The sequence below is a fragment of the Clarias gariepinus genome, chromosome 3 (genome assembly GCF_024256425.1).
Source record: "Clarias gariepinus isolate MV-2021 ecotype Netherlands chromosome 3, CGAR_prim_01v2, whole genome shotgun sequence".
Classification (NCBI taxonomy): Eukaryota; Metazoa; Chordata; class Actinopteri; order Siluriformes; family Clariidae; genus Clarias; species Clarias gariepinus.
In genome coordinates this window covers 34552501-34576714 of record NC_071102.1, presented here as the reverse complement: position 1 = coordinate 34576714, position 24214 = coordinate 34552501, and the positions used below count along the sequence as shown (strand labels likewise).

The 24214-nt window shown below is 40.2% G+C and overlaps 1 protein-coding gene across 4 annotated transcripts in view; it reads left to right on the top strand.

Annotated features, from left to right (window-relative positions):
• adgrl1a (adhesion G protein-coupled receptor L1a) overlaps window positions 1–24214 on the top strand; it is a 209955-nt gene that overhangs the window by 52673 nt on the left and 133068 nt on the right. Inside the window, exon 1 of one of the 4 annotated variants that reach the window (XM_053492160.1) lies at window positions 13300–13339. The exons of the other annotated variants lie outside the window; for them this stretch is intronic. The gene's annotated coding sequence lies outside the window, so the exon portion shown is untranslated. Of the gene's footprint in view, window positions 1–13299; window positions 13340–24214 lie in introns of those variants that run through there. 4 annotated transcript variants of the gene reach the window in all.

Below are 24214 nucleotides of genomic sequence, written 5' to 3'. Positions count from 1 at the left end.
ATATTCAAACAGGTCTCCTGTGTGTGTGTGTGTGTGTGTACAAACAAACAAAAAAAATAAGAAAAAATATTTATTGTCTGATTTTTATCACTTTTATATGTTTTTTCCCCTAATGTGACCTCAGAAAAGAAAAGCCCCTCCCCCAGCCTGTTGCTCAGGCCTGGTGTGGCTGATGAGGGTGAGGGGGTGTGGCTCAGGAAGAGCTTATTTGCATAGACTGAAATGGTGCATTAGAGGTTTCACAGCTCGGAAACTGGTATAGAGATATGCTCTTTACCGTTGACTGGGAATTGGATATTTTGTTATAAACTTAATTACTCTTTTTTTCAGAGGGAAGAATTTGTGGTTAGTCATATCGCTCTGAATTTGTAGACGAAAAAAACAAATCCTGTTTGAAATTTTGATTTTTGTTCTTTATTTTCGAGAACTAAAAGCCAATAAATAATTATTTCATGCTGTATAATGTTGCTTATAGTGTGCAGTGAGAACTACATCTGTACTAGTTATTGGGGATGGTCCTGGAGCCTATCACAGCAGACTTTGGACACCATTCCACCGCAGGGCACAGACACCAACTAACCTAATCCACATGTCTTTGGGCTGTGGGAGAAAACCAGAGACTCTGAGGAAACCATTCCACCTTCTTCAAATGCGCCATTTGGAAGAGAACGTCCTCATATAAGGAGAGTCCCACCCCCGGCTCGTTGCTCAACTCTGATGTTCTCTACATGGGGCGTCTCTTAGAAATAGCTCAAATGCGCCCTTTCAGTGTCTACGCAAATAAGCTATCCCTGACCCACACCCCCTCTCCAGAACACCAGGACTGAGCAGCAAGCCGAGGGTAGGACTCTTCTTATACTGTATAAGGTCACACAAATTGTGGCTGGAACCAAACCCCTAACCATGGAGGGACTGGGCGCCAGTGCTACCCGCTACGCCACCATGATACCTCTGATGTAGTCTGCCAATGTGTGAAGGTTGGAGTGCGCCACCTGTAGGATGATTTTAAAGGAACAGCAACATATTACCACCTCATATACAAGCGCATATTTACATGTTAAGTGCTCGGCTTTATATTTGGTATATTAGTACATTTACTAGCCCTAACAACCATCTTTGCTACTTCCTTCCAAACTATAGACCATTTCCTAAGACTTGGATAAGAGAAACCTTCAGTTTTGTGATATTTCTTCGTAAGTAGGAAACTGATAAAACGTTGGACCCAACGATTTTGCTTTGATCACCGGGAACGTAATCCTCTCAGGATGGGATAAACCCGTCATGGTGCATACACTCATTTGCATAAAGTTGAGCTCAGCATGTTAGATTTCACTGCAACCAGACACACACACACACACATATACTTAAACAATAAGCAATCAGGTGTAAAAGTGACACCTGTCGTCCGTCGTTTAGTCCGTACCACAATCACGCGGCGCGTGGCGGCGAGTTTGCCGCGTGAACGAGTTATATTTTTTCCCGCAGCCAAAGTGAATCGCACCACGTGAATAATTCATCTCTCTTCAGAAGCAGATCAGAACCAGACTCTGCGTTTTGATCTCATTTGAACTCCCTCTTCACACACCGCGCTGAAAGCTGCGCTCTGATTGGCTGAGGAGGTCACTTGTTTTAAAAAAAACGTTTTTTTTATCTTTTTAAAAGGCGTTATTTTATTTTTATTCGTTTCCCCTACAGTCTAAAGAGCCGTTCATAATTCATCTGAGCGGCCGAGCTTGTCTGAGGGTACGATGAAGAGGTTAAAAATAAGGTGTGGGGGGGTTTCGAGGTGCAAGTGCTAGCGAGAACATGCTGTATTGCCGCCTAGATCTTTGTCGTTTTTTTTCTTTTCTGGTTTTGAGACAGGCAAAAAAAAAACAGAGAGAGATAGATAAGGAAAGGAAGAGAAAGTGTGTGGTGTGTGGATGGGAACAAAAGCGACAGGACCGAGCGATTCAGAGTGGCCAGTCTCTCCGTCCACATGCGCCGGAGGGAAAAAGGTCAAAATGAAACTGCGGCCCCGCTGAGACCGCCGGTCTGCTACGGAGAGAGAGAGAGAGAGAGAGAGAGAGAGAGTGAGGATGAACCGATGCTCTGAAGCCTCAGGGGAGAGGGGAAATGAGAAAGAGATGGAAAGGAAGTGTGTGTGTGTGTGCGCGTGTGCATGTGTGTGTATGTGTGTTTGATCCACCAAAGAAACAGACCCTTTGGATCCGGTCTACGCTCTAACGGTCAGTCACGAGACAGCAGCCACGCAGTGTTACAACAGCAAACTGTTCCTAATTAACAGATGCAGCGAGTGGAACGTAGCACCTGCTAAAGCATGACTGCAGGTTCACACTCACACACATGCACACACACACACACACACACACAGAGCTCATTTAGTATTGCTCAAGCGCTATGGACATCCTACTTTAGGGTCTCTGTGTGTGTGTGTGTGTGTGTGTAGAAAGTGTGTTGATATCATGTCCTCCTTGTAAAGTCCGTACACTCAGCGGCCATCTTGGCCGAGCTCCCAGTGCACTTATTTTTTATTCCCGTAAGACCATAAGACCATGCTCATGTTCATGTGCGTCTCACGAGACTTTATTTTCTCAGACATGGATTAGAAAATTGGACAGAAATGGTGTAATTAATGTCAACTTTGGCTCAGATAACACACACACACACACACACACACACAATCATTTTGCTGTATTACTGCACGTGAGCTCTCGTCCGTCACCTGTACAGTATACAGTATGTGCTCACACACACACACACACACACACACACACACGGATCAGCTCCCATTACCGCCCACATCCTGATCAGATTTCAATATGAGCCTTGTTTTTTTTTTTTTTACTTTTCATACTTTGCGAAAAGTAAATCTTCTTCATTCTTGTGTGTGTGTGTGTGTGTGTGTGTGTGTGTGTGTGTGTGAACTCAGACTCCAGATCTGAACAATATGAGGCAATTAATGTGCAACCTTGGAGTCCCCGGAGAGCTCTGTCCTTTTTGTCCGTTTCCACTTCACCACCTGTTTCACACACACACACACACACACACACACACACACACACACACACACACACACACACACACACACACACACGCACACATGTAGGATGATTGCCATAAAGCACACAGGGATAAATCCTGTGAATGTGTGTATTATATGTGATGTTAGGGCGGGGCAATATGGCAATGTTCATGATACTATATAAAATCTTTATATAAATTTATATAAAATTAATAGATTAACTAACACATTAATAGAGCATGTTTCGATACTATTTGGTGTGGATTGGTTGAAATTATGCGTTTACATGTAATATCCATGTCATATCCAGAGCGACATTATCTCAGTTAGGTGCCATCAAGAGGACTTTTCTTAATTTATTGTTTGGGTGGTGTTCCCAGTACTGAAGAAACACATACAGTAAGTGCTGAGTTGTGATGTGTGTGTGTAATGGTTGAAATAATATGTACGCGCAATACACACATTCAACTGTAATCGGTTTAAATCATAGAGGTATGCCGTGATCGGTCGAAATTAGATGTACGCCGTGATTGGCTGTAATGATGCGTACACCCTGATTGGTCGAAATTTTATATATACACGCCGTGATTGTTTGTAGTGATGCGTACTAATTAATTAAAATGATGCGTACGCTGTGATTGGTTGAAATGAGGCGGAGAGAAACACATAGACCAAGTTCCACAACACACATAGTCGTTTTGCTTCTCTTTAACAGAAACGATACCCGAGTGTACAGTCTTGAGGTTCAGTTTGGTAGCGGAGGCGCCTAGGGTGAGCGAGTCCTCTGGGTCGCAGCCCGGCGAGCCGAGCAAGTAAATCATGGAGCAGGAGGAGGCGGGGCGCTCATGAGGGCGTGTGGCAGACAGCTCTCTTTTTGGCAAATTTTTAGTCCCAAACTTGCAGAGTCCGTTGAGGGAAGAGACATGCGTTATTATATGTTAGGAAAAAGATTAAATCACCAGTCGGGGGACCCGCGGCTCTGTTATAGCCTGCCTGAGACTGCGGAATGGTGAGTTATGCATTTCTGGATATGTTTTCCAGCCTAGGTGAGTGTATACTCTCCCTTTCCTTTCCACACACACACACACACACAGAAAGCGTTGAGTGCTCTGTGTGCTGTGATTGACAGGTTTGAGCGATACGGTTTCTGATGTGTGTGCACACTGGCTGTGATTGGGTAGATTGAAAAGATGGTAATGAAGAGTTACAGGTCTCGAGTACACGACCCTGGAGAAACGTCATAAACGCAAACCCATTCACACACACACACAGATGCGACAGTGACGACGAAGATGAGGATGACGACGGTGATGATCGTCTGCGGAGCGGCCCACTACACCGCGGAACGAGAAAGCAGCGGATTTGAGGAACAGCTTGTTTTGGCAAGAGTTGATGTACACTTAACTTTCATTCGTATTTGATTCGTCCTACAAGTGAGGACCAGAACTTTGTCTGAGGAGGAAAGAAAAAACGTCTGAATTGTCAGTCAAGTGATTGGTGTGTGCTATAAATAAACGAGCAGCTTGTGTGAAGTGAAGAGAAGTGATGGCATTAGAGATGAGAAGCAAAACAAACACGTACAGGGTGTTTGAAAGACGTTGTTAACCAACATGTGTGTCGTGCTGACACAGGAAACCAACCACCAGCTCACGGGGGGGTAACAGAGAGTCCTGGACTAAAAGTGCCCTTCATGCACTTTTTATTTGGGACGTGCCGGACATTTTATCTGTTTTTTTGTTACGTTTAATGTTGTGAAACGCCACCGTCCATTACATCATTAACCCCCCCTCCGTCCTGTCCAGCCAAAAGGCCGTAAACACGTCACTTTGGAATCACCATGGACGCAAACCGGTACTGCTGTACTAGAACACTAATCAACAGCCTCTGACCAATCAGAATCCAGAATTCTTCTGAGTTAAAGACCATTAGTCATCAGTCACACTAGAGTGTGTGTGTGTGTGTGTACATCACTGCTGGTCTCAGAGTAAGGTTTAGATTGATATTTATGACTTAAGGTCATAAAAGTGTATTTGTGTCTGTGTGTGTGTGTGTGTGTGTGTGCGTGTATTTCGCCTGTATCTGTGTCCCTGGGTGTCCAACTTAGCAGGATAACCGTGCGTGGCAGAATGAGGCCACTCTGATCAAACCCTATACATATCACACACACACACACACACATGAAGGTTAGATCAGGTAGCTTAAGATATGGCTTCCTAAGTGTGTGTTGTGTGTGTTGACCTCAGCCCTGTTTTTAAAAACTATCATGCTGCTCATGGTGTATATATGATTAGATGAGTGTGTGTGTGTGTGTGTGTGTGTGTGTGTGTGTGTGTGTGTTTGTGTTTTATGGGACGCAGCAGGCTAAAAGAACATCAGTATTGAAAAAGAGAGAGAGAGAGAGGTGCTTTACTCAGCCACTCTGCCCTTTATTTTCCTTAAAAAAAAAATGAATTACTTTACCCACGAGCACTTGGGCACCTTTCGAGAGGAAATGCTCTGGAAGCGATAAGTTTAATATGAAATAAGGAATTTACAGCTTCTTCTGTCATACCAGAAGTCTCTGATTTCCAGGGAGAGACTGAAATACGGAGGAAAGACAGGAACAGAAAGATTAAAGCAGGATGAGTGGTGTTTCTCACTCTTAGAAGAACAGACAGGAAGTTGATCTCAGGTGATTTCCTGTCTGATCTCGTTTAAATCACACACACACATACACACACACACACACACATATATATATATATATATATATATATGTATAATTTATTTTATGATATTTATATCATCTACATGTTCGTTTTTTTTTCACAACATGATCACACACTAGGATTTATCTCTTTAGTTTTCTCCACCTCTACTTTCAGTCCGTCACCTCATCCGTCACCTTATCGTCGCTCCAACGTTGTTTATGCTAATATATTTTATTTACCTATTGTCTCCCTAATTTATTCGTGTCCAATTCCTCCCCCTCACTATGGGCTCCCACATTAAAGATACTCTACTACCACTCAGCCAGGAGGGCCGAAGACTATCACATGTTTTCTCCGAACCACGCGACGCCAGCCGACCGCATCTTTTCAACCTGCTTGCTCGCGCACCGTTAGGGGCGAAGTAACACACGCAGAGGACAGTGCTATCTGCTATTACAGACGCCCCTGATTGGCTGTAGAGCCGTGATTAATGTGGGAGCACTGAATACCTCTCATCCCTCCCCTCTGAGAGAGCTCGGCCAATCAGCTCTCTCTAGACCTCCAGCTGCGGGAGGTTACAGCATCTACCAGGAATCGACCTCGCGATCACTTTACCACTGCGACACTCGGAGGTTCATGCTAATATCTAACACCAACGTCACACTCATCATCCCGTAGATTGCTAAGTTCCTGAGCTGGATCTCAGCAGCAGTGCATTCTGGGTTATCTAACAGAGAACTGACTGTTCTGTCATGTTTAGTCAAAACTCGAACATCACTGCGAGAACGTTATGAATATCCTTCAATGTCGTTGTTCGAAAAATACAGCACTGAGTTTTTATTTATGGACTCTGTCTCGCACTCGTTTCACTCTTTTTTCTTTATTCTGTTATGTTTTTAATGTCTCACATGTAACACTATGGATGGGAATCTCCAGGGTTCACCCGATATGGTAAAACCACGATACCTTTGTACTGATCCGATTCTCTGTGTTAAGTATTATACCACACCGGTCTCATATGAATGAATATTGAATTTTGTGCACAAAACTAACCTATCTTTTCCCGTCTCTAACAAACACACACTCATGCTTTCATGTCTTTCGCGTTCTTTCTTTCTTTCCCACACGCATTTTATTCTCTACACCTTGTGACACTCGCTCTCGTTCCCCCCTCAGCTTATTTCTGCAGCACTGAAGCAATAATCAGAGGCTTTGTGTCTGACACGCAGCTCGTTACAGGCCTCTCTCGTTCCCCGACTCCGGCAGATTCGCCGCGTTTATGCTAAAACAGCTCCCGCGTGTCACAGAGAGCGAAAAATCGCGCCCACACCGTCCACGCCGAAGGCTGGTGTTAGCTAGAAAAAAATCGCACTACACTCATTCCCGGCTTCTGCGTGAAATCTAACCTGATGTTGTACAGCGGATTGTTTACAGGACTGTGAGAGCCAGAGCCGCTCTTATGGAATGTCAATCCCCCAACCTTTGAATCCAGACCAATCAGAATCAAGAATCTGAATGCCTACTAGGGCTGTGCGATGTGGACAAAAGAAACCTATCACGATTTTTTTGAACAATGTTGCGATTTCGATTTTAATCATGATTTTGACACACACAGACATGTTTTACAGAGTGAATATGAAACATTTTTCCAAAGGAAAACAAATAGATCTTTATCAAAGACCTGTAACATGTCTCTAAAACAGACATAAGGCAAAAATAAAAATCACCTAGTGAAGATGTAACAAAATTTCTCTAGAACAGGCCTATGGCAAAATGTAAATGTGTGTGTGTGTGTGTGTGTGTGTGTGTGTTAGGGCTGTAGCTGACTTTAAGTAACAAAAAAACTAAGCCACACTGTTATGCGCTAAAATGCCTCCCTGCTACGGCTTGTGCCCCCCCCCCCCCCAATTAATCTCTATCAAATATTATATTAGAACATAAATTCATAGGTTTATGATTTACAAATTACAGATTGCACCAAACAAATTTGATTATAAAATAAGCAATATGAAAAAGACATGTTGTCTAGGGAAAAATATATATAATTATATATTTTTATATACAACATGTATATTTTTATATTTTTATATACCAATTCGTGGCAGGGGGGCATTTTAGCGCATAACACATAATTATACAAATACACTACGTTGTGCAACTTAACTTTCAGAACTAAAAGTTTCAAAATTTACAGCTCAGGCATAACAAAATTATTTCTGTCATTTTCTTTTGCAGGTTTTTTTTCTTCTTGGCTGCCCGCAACAGAACGCTTTCTCAAATCAAAACTCAGCTAACTGAGTGCTAACCTGCTAAAGTGCTTTCTTCTTCGCGGTGTTTACTGGCCGCTTGCATCCGGATGTGCGCTGTGTCGGCCAAACAAATAATTGCGCAAAAACATAATGCAAGCTTTTAAAATTAATTAAAAAAAGCTTTGAGGCAGAAGATTTTGCCTGGTGCAAAATGAATGCGATTTAGAAATCACGCAAATTCACATTACGATTTCGATACGATTTCAATTAATCGCACAGCCCTAATGCCTACCTTTTATTAATGAATACATTTTCATAGCTGCTCTAACATAAGCCACGAACATGACTTAAACTTAAACATAAACAAAGAAAGTATGTCATGTTGTCTTTAGTAAATACATTTTTTTTTTTTTACTTAGCATCTGCAAATTTTCTGCACTTTCAGAGAAATAAAATGCCTCGGGATGTGCTCTAGGAAAACAATCGACACACTTCATCACTTCACACCGCGCTGTCATTCATTATTGCCTCGAACAGCACGTCACGTTGTGTTTTCCTTCTTTTTTCCCTTTTTTTATTCATTACACATTTTTTTTTATTTTGTGAAAATATTGTGATATAAAGAGGCAGCGCTTAGCTGCTCAGGTGCGAGCGTCAGTGCCGGCGCTGTGTCGTATCAGCCTGGAGCAGAAGGAGCAGCCTTCACTGTTGTCACCTTTAAGTCGGCGCTGAATATTTACCGCGCGACATCGTCTCCGACGCAGAGCTGTCATGTTAATGATCTGCACTGCAGCGTTTTAACGAGAGAGAGAGAGAGAGAGAGGAGTAAGCACTCTAACAGCACGGATACAATACAGCCAGAAGCTAATCCAGTTTCTGCTGAGGATTACACATAAATCACACACACACACATGGAGGTAGACGTAGTCGGAGATCAGAGCGTACCGCCTCTCTGGCTCTGCTCACATCATTTTCTGCTGCCTCAATCGTCTGCTATTTTTCAAAGGGAGTGTGAAACGCAGCTCGCTCCTGCGAGAAAACGAAACGCGCGGACACGGGTTTTAGAGACCGGAGCTCTGGTACGTACTGTAGGTGGACGCCACGCCACGCCACCTGACGAATAAAACACAACCTATCAACATCAGCACCCCGGGACGATTATTTAACTTCCTGTAAGATTCCCGAGCGCACGTATCGATCCCAGTGAAAACTTTCAGGGTAACTTTTAAGATCAATATGGAAGCAGCAGGTGGTGTCCGCTACTCAATAATTCCACAGATTTTAGCGTTCAGAGCTAATCTATAGCGTAGTAATGCTGCAATCGACTCGGACAAATCGGAACATTTACAGAGATCTGGAAACATCCAGTTTAAGTCAGGAGGAGTTTTATTCAAGACCTCGTAGACATAAACACACAGCTGTGAGTACGGCGGCTGAGAAGTGCAAAACAAAAAAATAACAAAATAAAAAAAAACTAAATAACAAATTCCAAAACGAAATGAAAACAAAACAACAAAACTGAACACAAAATAACAAATTCAAGAACAAAATAACAAAACCGAAAACAATATAACAAATAAAAAAAAAAACACAACGACATACCAAATGAAAAAACACAACATCTGTCACTTAAGACATACAAACAGTACTATCAAGTGAAGTCAGAATAATTGAACACAACTTAGTTGACCAAATTGCTGTATATATCCTAAAATACTAAAATGAATCCTTGAATGAAAATACATCTAAATGTCTGTGTGGCTGCAGTACTTCCTGTATATTTCGAGTGACAGATGTCTTGTCCAATCAGCGGTAAGAATCAACAAGCCAAAAAAGGTAGGTGTGGTTTGCGAATTACATCCTTACCGCTGATTGGACGAGACATCTGCCTAGACATCTAAAGACCAGCAATAAGAATTTCATTTGCAAACGACACATAGGCGTGTTGTTTCTAACCACTGATTGGACAATTGAGTGACAGATGTCTCATCCAATCAGTGATAAGAATTCCATTCTAAATAAACCCTGGCACAGGTGGCACAGTGACGGGGTGGTTAGTAATGCGGTTCACTCCCCAGGGTCGAGGGTTCAATTCCAGCCTCGAGTCTGTGTGCGTGAGTTTTGCTTTGTGGGTTTCCTCCGGGTACTCGGGTTTCCTCCCACAGACCAAACACCTGCAGACTAGCTTAATATATATTCCCAAGTGCCTGTAATGTGTGTGTGTGGTCTGCGATGGATTAGCACTCTCGTGCCCTGTCTCGTGCCCAAAGTCTCCTGGGATACGGTACCGGATAAGCAGAATAGATGATGAATAAATGAAAAAAAAACTGATTTTGCTTGATGCGTACCATTGGGTTCATGACAAAAGGGTGGTTTAACAACTTCACATGTTGAGTTATGTAATGTAATTTTAGGCCCTATGAGGAAATGAGCTACTAAGTTTTACTGCACATCCTGCACAACCACACACAGTTCCTCTCTGGACTTTTTTTTGGTCTAAAAAATGGTTGCTTATATAATGTTCTGCTTTTTTCCCTGGCAGACAATTTTTTTTTTTTTTTTTTTGGAATAGCGATGTTTGGAAATCAGAAATGCTTTGTATATAATATAATAAATACTAAAGTCTTAAAATAAAATAAAATAGAACATTGTAAAGTTTGCACTAAAAACCAGTTTGCACAGTACTGTAATATAACCATGGATCTTGGTTGTTACAAATTTTCCTGCTCTGCACACTGACAGTGAAATTTGTCACCCAGAGCACAAGTTCAACGTTAGTAATCGCGGCCACTTTGTACAACCTTCGTTCCATGGAAAAGTGCATTCCCGAGTTTACCTAAGACTCGTGAAACTTCTGCAGTCTCGCTGAGCTCAATCGAGTTGGCAGTTTTAAAGTTACAGTTTATTTAGTGCGAATTCAACTCTTTTTTTACCAAATCTACCTGCATGGCTTAACAGACCTACAGTAGCTGTTTTGCTGGCGGTAAACTAGCTGGATGGTCCCCCAAAAAGCATAACTTTTAAAGGAAACAATTTCGAGTTTCTTATTCAAGTCACCTACTTGAACTTACTTACTGTAATGCATTTTATAATAACCAAGTCTCCTACTGCAGTGTACTTACATGAACCTCACTTTATTGAAAAAACCTGAACTATCCCATTAACAGTAAGCAAACAGGAAATCAGCGTGCGTTCGGGTTCAGGTGAGGCGACCAGACGTAATGATTAAATCCACTCATTTCATCCTAATGTACTTTTAGAATGTAATATACATTTCCTGCGTTTAAGTCAATTATCCTCCTTTATTAACATTCCACATCAAAGCTCTGAGACTGATTTCTTTCAGCTTTCATCTCTTCAAAAGTTTAACTTTAAACACTTTAAATGCTTGAGTAGTCTCCCACAAGCTTCTCACAATGCCTCATGCATTTACGTACTGATGCGGTATAATCTGTATTTTAATGCAGTGATTTAAGTATTTCTATACAGTGTTTCCCACAGGTCTGAAGTATACTCACGGTGTTGCCGGTCGGCATTACCTGCTAGCACAAAACGTCTCTACTACACACAACGCACAATAAATACATATGACCTTTAACACGACATTTTGATTTATTTGATATTTTTATTAATTTCACATTTCAGAGATCCAACCCACAAACCATCCCATCTACCCATACTGTATGTGAAGAGTAAGATGAAGTAACAAATTACAAACTAAACACTCTTTTGTGTATACAGATGGCATTCACATAGCCATTTTTACTAGATTGTAATAAATATATATAGAATCAGGATTGTGCAATATAGAGTCACCCTCAGACATATTCTTTTGAGCACAACCTAGACAAGATGAAGAACTGAATTTATCTTTCATTTTAACCAACTACCCATGACTGAGCGAATAGATAAATACATAAATAAATTACAGATTCATAAGATCACTTGTTTTAATGGTTGTTTTAGGTTGTTGTTGTCACCATATAATAGTAGAATAAAAGTAGCAGTAGTAATAATAATAGTAAGAATATGTTTTTAGTAATGTTAATAACATTTTGCGAGTTCTGCATTCCCATATTCCAGTAGCATTAAAATTGACACGTTTTAACAGTAATGATCACTTTGGTGCTCCATTAAATATCAGAAAACCCAAATGCATAGTGTGATGTCCAGTGGGAAGTTATTAAAAATATTAATCTACTACAAATGGCTACTTTTAAATTGTTAAAAGTAATTTAACTAAGAAAATATTGTTTTCTCACTTTTTACAACAGATAAAAGAAGAAAAAAAAAACATAACAAACATCATAACATATATACAAATTGCTTTTCTATTGAGTACAAAAAATAGCATCAGAACATCATAAGCAAAACCTGGTAACAGCCACATAGTTTTGTCCTCTTGTTGTCATATTTGGTTTTTAATGTAATCTATGAAAGGACGCCACCTAGCCTTGAACTTGGATCTTGAACCACTTAAATTCAGTCTTATTTTCTCCAAACTAAGCAAATACAGGACATCATTTGCCTATGCTAATCGTGATTTTTAAATGCATTTTGATTCATTTGTAACGCTAGTAACGTAATGCTATTGAGACATTGGTAACTGTAATCAAATCACATGCATTTATCAGGAAAAGTAGATAGATTACAGTATCGCGTTACACAGTAAGGCGTTATAGCTAACTCTGGTGATGTCTGAGTTTATTAACCTTCCTGGGTTTTATAAAGAAGAGTCATTTAGCAGAAACTCTGTTTTTTCTGGAGAGCATGCACACACGTCACTACGCCCTTTCTATTAATTTTACCATGCACGATCGATTCAGTAGTAGTGGACTTTACACCGTTCCCGCTCTGCCGCTCATGTACCTGTTTATTCTGTAAGCACGAAAGCAGTGTAATGTCCGCCACTAATGAATCGATTGCGAAGGGTCGGCCATCAAAACAAAACACTGTGGAGGCACTGCTATGTGATTATATTTATAAACGACTTTAACATAAACTTATCATGATTTGACACTGTTTTTTGTCCAACTTAAGGGGAATTCTGCCCTGCATTTAAAAAGGAACAATTATGTGAAATTTACTTTTTGATTATTTTTTCACATGGGTCTCTACTCGGATTTATCTTTTCCTGTGACGTCACACATAATATTCCAGGAAAAAAAAAAAAGAAAAAACTCACTCAGAGCTCAGCTCTGTCCAGGACTCGCTATGTTAGAATTCTTCTGAGAGAAGCAAAGTTTATTTAGTTCACGCCCAAAGTGTTTGTGTTCGTTCGTTAGTTAGTTAGTTTAGACATTTCACGTCGAATTGCTTTCTCAGTGAGTGACAAGTCTAAGTTGGTTACATGCTGAGTTGTGGATCTTAAAGCTGTAAGTGATCCTATTTTAAAGTTAGTGATGGTTAAGCTTGTTTGTTGAATTTATTCACAGCGTGATGCTAATACCTAATAGCTGTAGCTTCTTTTAGCTCTTCTTTTGTGTGTGTGTGTGCACTGCAAAAAATTGTGCAAATCATAGCAAGTAAAATAGTTATTCTAGTTTAATTAATTAGTAAAATTGTATTTTTTAGTTTTGTTCTAGTGGCAGATAATGGTAAGCATGATAACTAGATATTTTGCTAATTTTAGGAATTATAAAAAAAAATATTTTACTTTTTCACTTAAATTTTACTAAGATTATAAAAAAGTTTTACCAAACGTTTTATAAACTTATATTTGATTTGTTATAGACTTATTTTAAGATTGAATAGGTTAGCGGCTAAGTGCTAACAGATAATCCAGCCTTCTTTAGCTTCAAGTCATGTTTTGAATTCTATACTGCTGAACATTGAAGGTATCAATATATCATAAATATTCACCAGACAGTCAGGTCTAGTCCCTCAAGCATGAGTTTTCTGTTTTGTTTTGTTTTCTTTAGAAAATCATGTACAATATTCAGTACTTTGTCATGGCCGTGCCAATGCTTTTGCTTTGTTGCCCTCAAGCTGTTTCGTTACAATGTTGGACAGATGTGTAGGAAGAACCAGGCTTTACCTTTCTGTCTTGAGGTTATGCTTTATATAAGCGCACTAATCTCTCTTAAAGCACAACGTTCTCATGACTTGATGCCGCCACCCCCATGCTTTACTATACATTATTATTGGAAAAACACTTGTGTTTGTCTCCAAACTTTTTTACGCCTAGACTTTATTAAAGGGGAATGAATATCTTGGGATGGAAAACATGTTTCTTTTTCAACAGCTCTTTTGTTGTTGTCTTGGGGTGCAGGTAAAACCTTTAGGACCGGAGGGTTTATTTGAGTCTCTTAGTTGAATGATACAGTGTCTATAGTTTATATTGTCTATTACATGGACCCAAATATTACCCCAAAAACTGGGGGTGGTGGTAAACTTTTCGTAATTTGTCCAGTAATTTAATATTAGCCATGTAAACATTTGTGTTTATTATTTTTTTTGCGGATGTTTGCCCAATGAGGTGACAGGAAGGACAAAAAAACAACTTAATCTATCAAATTAAATCCTTCACATTGACCAAATGGTTAGATTCAGATTAAACACTTGCAATCATACATCTTACTAGAGTAAAGACTTCAGTTTTAATCAATATTTATTCAGAATCAGAAAAAAATATATATATTGTCCATGGAAATGTAACTTATCTGACCTCATATCAGTGTAAATTTGTTTGTCCGGATGTTTGTGATACGTTTAGTGGTTGAATATGTTGTTGCTTGTGGAGGTCCACAGACTTAGGCTGAGAGTCTTGCTTTGATTCCTCAATCCAGTCTAAAGGCACTGGCTGTAAAGGCAGAGCCACAGGTGCAGGCCTAATTGACTCCTAATAAAGAGAAATTGGCCAATCAGAAGCCATTATATCAGTTTCTGAAATCTGAGACTATTTAACGTGAAAGTTGGAGTATGTAAACTTTTGACTGTCTGGAAGTCTGTTGTTGTGACGGAAACTGAAGTAAATCCGTCTCTTATCGATTGTTTTTTAACTGACCTTAGCTGAGGTGTTGGTCTCTGCACTTTAATGTCGAGAGTCGAGCAGTAGATTAGCGTCGTGTTTAATGCGCTCACACGAAGACCCCGGTACTCTTCAGGAAAAGCCAGACAAAGACGGTCCGTGATGCTGTACATCAGAGCTGCGGAGCTTTATAGATCTGTTATGCAGATATCACAATGGGGAGCTTTGTGAGCTTATTTACATCCCGGCTCGGGTTATTTATCAAATGTGACAGGAACGCTCCTAGGAGATCAGAGGCACCATTGTGTTCGTTTGATCACACTTATTAGGACCGTTCCCCGACCAGAGCGCATTGTCCGTCTGAGATAAACACGCATCACCGGCTGATTATGAAGCTTTTACAGGAATGCCTCCTGCACCGGAACAGGCGTGGATTTTTATTATTTTTTTTATTATTTTTTTAAGCCACTCAGGGCTAAAGCCCGCTCTCTCATCATTCCTCTAATCTGATTCAGACGAATCCGCAGATCAGGGGGACGGTAGAGCCGAGCCCTGACACGCATGACAACATCAGTCTGAGCAGGCCTAATTGTCCCTTTTTCCCAAATTTGCATATCATTAGATTTAATTTACCGGTGACTTGTCATAGGTCCGTCTGGTAAAACAATGATTTTGACGATAGCGAGCGTAGCGCGAACCTACCACGCTCGGATAGGTAATGACGCACTCACAGATGGAAGCGCTAATGATATTTCACGGTACGTCTGCTGAATTCGAAAAGGAAAAACGGGATAATTTTATCAATTTGACACGTGGTTCGTACGGAGAGGGGCGACAGGCTAAGAAATGAAGGATAACATCAGGGTCTCTTTTTGTTTTTTCTTGAATTTGGCGCCACTTTGAACATCAGCTAGTCGGCTAGTTTGGCAAAAGCTGAAATCCTTTTTGGTGATTTCGGACAAGTAATGATCTTGTTAGCAAAATGAAACGTTTTACACGTTTGAATCAAGCTAGCTAGGTGGTTCGCTTTAATGATTTTTATTTTTTTGTATGTGATTGGTGGAAGATAGCCAGTCGAAATAAAATCACATCACACGTGCGCAGCAATTTGTAAGACTCTGTAACAGTCTACACTTTTTTTTTGTACTTTTATTTCTTTTGGATTTTTGGCAGAGCAGAGTGCTTTTAAGGCCCGAAAGTCGGGTCAGCTTGACATGACTCAGCCAATCAGGTGGCATGCTCAGGGCCGAGTGAGTGTAAAGAGGAGGTGTTAGGGCGGCATGCTGAGAGAGTGAGTGGTGTTCTGTCTGGCGGTTCAATTCTGCTGGAAACATCATCACCCAAGCAGCAGCGGTATTGCAGCTACCTCACATCAGCCTCGCTTACAGAGATTTAACCTGAAGTCATGTGACGTGCACTGATCCAGGATGTAGACAGATGCCATGTTGGTGATCACGCTTATAACTGTAATATGGGATCCATATAATTCTTCTGCTGAGCTATTTACAACCCTCAACGATGTGGAAAGTGAAAAACTTTAAAAGCATACAGATGGAAAACAAGCCCATCCTGCTATGTTTTATATTTGACCACATTAGTATTTATGTAACTTTTTAGTCATAAGACACGGAAAGCTCATTTGTCAACTTTATAGCCCAATTCCATGCAATAAAATAAGCTTCCCCTGTGTCTGGAACACTATTAAAGCTATTAAACTGCGAGTATGATCTATGGCAGTGGTCATAACCATGGCAGCTAAGCGTGACAAATGTTATCATGCTGCATATTATTTGCCTATTATATAATTTTTTATTTGACTAATTGATAAAACCTCCATGTGGATGTTATTGGCTTTAACGGTTATTACTACCAGTACACACTAAGGAAGATCCTGATATGATGTGATCACTACAACGGAACAGATTGCTTCTGTTCAAGATTCCATGCAGTTCCCCTTTTAATCAATGTTCGCATCTGGTTGTCAGCAGAAAGTCTGTAAAACACCCTGACATAACTTTAATTCCTTTACTCTCCATTATGACATCTAACAAAACATCCGTGTTATAAAAGCAACAGAGTCTTCTTCATTGTCTTTTAGCTGTTCACTTTTAGGGGTCGCCACAGTGAATCTCCTGCCTCCATCCTCTGCCTCATGTCCTCTCACACCAACCAACTACATGTCCTCTCTCATTACATCCATCAATGTCCTATTTGGTTTTCCTCTAGACCTCCTGCCCGGCAGTTCCAACCTCAGCATCCTTCTACTGATATATTAACAGTCTCGCCTCTGAACATTAGGAGAGTGTACTACACAATAACTGTGTTTATATCAGTGTTATAACAGCTAATGAGTACACTGTACAATAACCGCGTTCATATCAGTGTTATAACAGTTAATGAGTACACTGTACAATAACCACGTTCATATCAGTGTTATAACAGTTAATGACTACACTGTACAATAACCTTGTTCATATCAGTGTTATAACAGTTAATGACTACACTGTACAATAACCACGTTCATATCAGTGTTATAACAGTTAATGAGTACACTGTACAATAACCACGTTCATATCAGTGTTATAACAGTTAATAAGTACACTGTACAATAACCTTGTTCATATCAGTGTTATAACAGCTAATGACTACACTGTACAATAACCGCGTTCATATCAGTGTTATAACATCTAATGAGTACACTGTACAATAACCGCGTTCATATCAGTGTTATAACAGCTAATGAGTACACTGTACAATAACCACTCAGAGTGTACTACACAATAACCGCGTTCATATCAGTGTTATAACAGCTAATGACTACACTGTACAATAACCGCGTTCATATCAGTGTTATAACAGTTAATGAGTACACTGTACAATAACCACGTTCATATCAGTGTTATAACAGTTAATAAGTACACTGTACAATAACCTTGTTCATATCAGTGTTATATAACAGCTAATGAGTACACTGTACAATAACCGCGTTCATATCAGTGTTATAACAGCTAATGAGTACACTGTACAATAACCGCGTTCATATCAGTGTTATAACAGCTAATGAGTACACTGTACAATAACCGCGTTCATATCAGTGTTATAACAGCTAATGAGTACACTGTACAATAACCACTCAGAGTGTACTACACAATAACCGCGTTCATATCAGTGTTATAACAGTTAATGAGTACACTGTACAATAACCGCGTTTATATAAGTGTTATAACGGCTAAAGAATGTACTAAACAATAACCCAATTCATATCAGTGTTATAACAGCTAATGACTACACTGTACAATAACCGCGTTCATATCAGTGTTATAACAACTAATGACTACACTGTACAATAACCGCGTTCATATCAGTGTTATAACAGTTAATAAGTACACTGTACAATAACCTTGTTCATATCAGTGTTATAACAGCTAATGAGTACACTGTACAATAACCGCGTTCATATCAGTGTTATAACAGCTAATGACTACACTGTACAATAACCGCGTTCATATCAGTGTTATAACAGTTAATGAGTACACTGTACAATAATCGCGTTCATATCAGTGTTATAACAGCTAATGACTACACTGTACGATAACCACTCAGAGTGTACTACACAATAACCGCATTCATATCAGTGTTATAACAGTTAATGAGTACACTGTACAATAACCGCGTTCATATCAGTGTTATAACAGCTAATGACTACACTGTACAATAACCGCGTTCATATCAGTGTTATAACAGCTAATGACTACACTGTACGATAACCGCGTTCATATCAGTGTTATAACAGCTAATGAGTACACTGTACAATAACTGCGTTCATATCAGTGTTATAACAGCTAATGAGTACACTGTACAATAACCACTCAGAGTGTACTACACAATAACCGCGTTCATATCAGTGTTATAACAGCTAATGAGTACACTGTACAATAACCGCGTTCATATCAGTGTTATAACAGCTAATGACTACACTGTACAATAACCGCGTTCATATCAGTGTTATAACAGCTAATGACTACACTGTACAATAACCGCGTTTATATCAGTGTTATAACAGTTAATGAGTACACTGTACAATAACCGCGTTCATATCAGTGTTATAACAGCTAATGAGTACACTGTACAATAACCACTCAGAGTGTACTACACAATAACCGCATTCATATCAGTGTTATAACAGTTAATGAGTACACTGTACAATAACCGCGTTCATATCAGTGTTATAACAGCTAATGACTACACTGTACAATAACCACTCAGAGTGTACTACACAATAACCGCATTCATATCAGTGTTATAACAGTTAATGAGTACACTGTACAATAACCGCGTTCATATCAGTGTTATAACAGCTAATGACTACACTGTACGATAACCACTCAGAGTGTACTACACAATAACCGCATTCATATCAGTGTTATAACAGTTAATGAGTACACTGTACAATAACCGCGTTCATATCAGTGTTATAACAGCTAATGACTACACTGTACAATAACCGCGTTCATATCAGTGTTATAACAGCTAATGACTACACTGTACGATAACCGCGTTCATATCAGTGTTATAACAGCTAATGAGTACACTGTACAATAACTGCGTTCATATCAGTGTTATAACAGCTAATGAGTACACTGTACAATAACCACTCAGAGTGTACTACACAATAACCGCGTTCATATCAGTGTTATAACAGCTAATGAGTACACTGTACAATAACCGCGTTTATATAAGTGTTATAACGGCTAAAGAATGTACTAAACAATAACCCAATTCATATCAGTGTTATAACAGCTAATGACTACACTGTACAATAACCGCGTTCATATCAGTGTTATAACAGTTAATAAATACACTGTACAATAATCATTTAGAGTGTACTACAAAATAACCGCGTTTATATCAGTGTTATAAAAGCTACAGAGTGTACTACACAATATATATCAGTGTTATAACGGCTGTTATATTGATATATCAGTGTTATAACGGCTACAGAGCGTACTATACAATACCCCCTTTAATGTCAGTGTTATAACAGCTAATGAGTGTAGTACACAATAACAATGTTCATACCAGTGTTATACAAGCTACAGAGGGTACTACACAATAACTGCATCCATGTGAGTGTTATTACAGCTACAGTGTGCACTACATAATAACCGCATTTATATCAGTGTTATGAAAGCTAAAGAGTGTACTACACAATAACCTTGTTCATATCAATGTTATAACAGCTACAGCGTGCATTACATAATAACCGCATTCATATCAGTGTTATAACAACCACAGAGTATATTTCACTCTCAGTAACTCTCCGATTCTTTCAGTCTCTTTCTGTCCCGTTATCTCTATAACACCTCCTCCTCCTTCGACTCTTTCTCTCTGAATCTCTCGACCTACAAGCCAGCTGACCGCAATCTGACCAGCAACCACTTAATGGTCAAGCATACAGCCACATTTACCTACTATCCCATTAAGCACTAATGCAGTGTAGCTACACACACATACACACACACACACACATATAAATTCTCAGCGCTACAGCATCCTTAGAAAGGTCACTATGGAAATAATTAGGCTATTTTTTACATTTACACTTTTTCCGTATTTTCTCTCCATTTTTTTCCTCCCACTTCTCACACAACAGCTAACCTATTTTTCTGCAGCGGCGACTCTGACCGTAGTGCAACAGCGTATCGCTGGTTTACATATTAATTTGCTCGGGCTAATAAGTTATTGTTTTATAGTAACAGTGTACTCTGAGGCTGGTGTAGATGATGCTGTGTATAAATGGAGTAAAAAAAAAAAAGTCTTAATTTGTATGGTGGAGAGAGAGAGAGAGAAACAATATTTTTCAGAAAGAGGAGTTTGCATGGTTAATGTGGTTTCTGAATAGTATGACAATGAAAACTGTTTATTCATTGCACGTTACCATTTGGATTTAAATATGCAAATATGTGAAAAGCCTTTGATTGGATAATTATTGCAGTGATTAACATGTTTCAGCCGGCAACCGTTCTTGGAACCCTAACTCATGCAGCCTTGTTGCAAAATGTGTCCTGTCACGATTCATGGTCGTGGGAAAGATTTTAATTTGCAAAGAGACTAGGGAGCTTGCTGGATGGTTTTGGGTCCAGAACTGTCCAACACATTATAAAAACCTGGAGGGGTCTTGCTGAAACCTCAACTTCACTGAAAAACTGAATGAGCGTGATCAGAGATCACTTGGTGAAGTTGCATGGTAAAAAAACAGACAGTAGAAACCAGGGCTATGTTTAATAGTTCCGTAGACACACACAATGTGATGAGAACTCACACGATTGGGACTAAACATCTGTGTGTCCGTAAGAAAACCACTTGTTAGTGAGACTCGTCTGAAAATCTGAAAGAAAGGCTTCAGTTTGCTAGGGAGCATGAAGATTGGACTTTGGAGCGATTGAAAAAGGTCACGAGATCTAATGAGTCTAGACTGAGCCTATTCCAGAGTAATGGGCGTGTCAGGGTAAGAAGGGAAGCGCATGAGACAGTGTTATGATCTGGGGTTGCTTTGGTTGCTCAGGTCCAGACTCAGTTATGTTAGGAGGCAAAAAAATGAACTCAGCTGAGGACTTGAATGTACTGAAGGACCAGGTTATCACATCTATGGAGTTTATCCTTTTATAATGGTAGGGGGTCAGATTGCGAAATAGTGGTCCTGGGACCATGAGGAATCGTTTGCTCATAAATCGGACACCACAGAGTTGTAGCTCTTTTATCATCAATACGGGTTTGGATGTTTATTAATACAGATGTGATATCTACATCCAGCTGCTGAGATTAACGTTCCTGCAAACTCCACTATCACATTTATATGGTTATGAATTATCATTGTTAATCAAATAGAAAAGGCCTGATCTTAGTGTGTGTGAGAGAGAGAGAGAGAGAGAGAGAGATAGAGAAAGGTATAGGAAGCTGGTCTGGATGAACATCTCTGCTAATGTTAAGCAAATAGATAATTATGATCTCTGTGATTATAATAATGATCCAGCAGAAGCAGATAATTAGGTTATTTGATTTGGATCAAGGCTGTCTCGAAATGAATAGTCGGAACGGTGGGTTTTATTATAAGAGATGAGGGGCGATGCACGTTTCATCGGTCTTTTGCCATCCTCCGCTCTCTTCAGTCAGATATTACGTTCCCGTCCATTAGTCGAGTAGCGTCGATGTTGATAATGCCGGATACGATCGGAGCGAAAGGTCAGTCCCGACACGGGCTCATCCTGAGAGCCGAAACTCTCCTGCGCGCGGAGGTGGCGGCACCACCCTGGCCACCGAGACCCCTGGCTTTCTCTCTCAGTCCGTCTGGTTTTCTCTCTTTTTATCTGTATGGACCACAGGAGAGCCATTGTGCAGAGTGCAGACAGAGGCAGGATCAAAAGAGACGGGTTCTGAAAGACATTTTTTCTTATTAACAGCTACAAAAGCAGCAGAAAAACAGACCTCATGTGGCCCGCGCAGGAGGGGACGGCTGTGTGTTTTTGCCCATTAGTGAAGAGCGAGGGAGAGAGAGAGGGAGAGAGAGAGGTGTCTGGGAACATCTCCATCTGTTTACATTTACGTCGGTTGTGCATTTAGAGGTGTTGACGTGATCGTTGTCTCTAACAAGTGTCTCTAGCAAAGTGTCTGACGCTCAGATATAATGAAATGGGGGTGGTCTCTTTCAAGATGACTCCGCCCCCCTATCAACAAGGCATGAATACAGTATTCGGTCTACTAAGGTCTTGTTTCTATAGTAACCACTCTATAGTAACCACTGCTCATTAATCAATGCAAAAACTCCTCAATCATTATTTCTAGACAAATTTAGGAGCCAATTCACTCCTACCACGCAGGATGCCATTGTGGGAATAGTTTAGAACGCCACCTGTAGGATTATAAAGGAACTGTGCCTGCTATGTTCTACTGCCTAAGGCCTTGTTCACACGGGCGTTAAATTTTTGGATAAAAGAACGCACTTTGAACGTCCTAGACATTAGTGAGAGAAAAAATCACCGCTGCTACTGGGTTCACCCTCTGACTGCACAACGTCGGATTAAAAGAAGTTTTTTTGTGGTTTATGAAGAATTGCAAAAATTTCCGCACACATTTTTCAAATACTGTTAAATGTCAGTTTCCATTGATTTGATTGTCTGCTGCAGCTGGTGCTGGATCAGCTTCCTCCTTTTTTCCGCATTTCCCTATGTATAGCATGTAGGATCATGGGATATATATTCGGTCCTCCGAGGCCTAAAATGAACGCGAAGAAAATGCAGTAGAAGCGATTTCCTTGCGTTCGTTGGGATTTGAACGGCAAGTAAAAGCTGCATGCAACGTTCATTTGACGCCGCATAAACGCGCAGCCGGATGAACGCACGTCACCAAAAGCCGTGTGAACACTCTCATTAACTCCTATGTGTAGAAAACACCCGGCGCTTGATCCGCGCTCACCGGACTCTACGAACCCCAGAAAAACGCTCGATTTTTAACAAGGCCTAAAATTCTTGAGCACTTGGCCACGCACAGCTGGCAATGCGGGTGTTTCGAGATTCATTTGCCCACATGGAGATTTGAGACTGGTGTAAGAGTGTGTAATGAGTGGGTTTGAGTCTAATTCGCCCACAGAGTTTGGAGGAAAAGGCCGATCGGAGGCTTTTTAATGTAACGCCATAAAATGTGTTTCTGTTTCTCGGAAACGCGTGCTCTCGGCACAGAACTGCTTATGTCCATGGCCAGTCGAGCTAAAAACCATTTTAATCCCGGGTTTCTGGCTGATCAATTGTTGTATCTCTATCATAAATGTAAAAAATCATTACATACTGTGTGTATTTTGGAGTCGGTGTGGCATCAGTACACAAAAGAATCACGTTACATAGCGGAATAGATCGTTTCCCTCATCTCTATTAAAAATATTTAAATCAGATTAGCTAAAGGACGAAAAATACGCTCAGCTGACTGACGTCTGAATCTGGAATGACAGAAACTACTTCAACTCTTTAATATTAATCTACGCCGCCGAAAGCCCCGCCCCTTTTCCTATCTAAAGGTGATATTTATAAACCTGCCGCTCTCGCCTCGGCTCGAAACACACCGTGTCCCCGCTTCCTGTCAGGGTAAACGGAGCGAGTAGATTCATATGAAATTGAGTGTATCGGTGTGTGTGATGTAGCTAACATCAGACACGTGGATCCACAACGTGACCTTACTCCTGACGTTTAGAATGATGTTTTCAGACTGGTCAAAAACGGGGCGTTTAAAG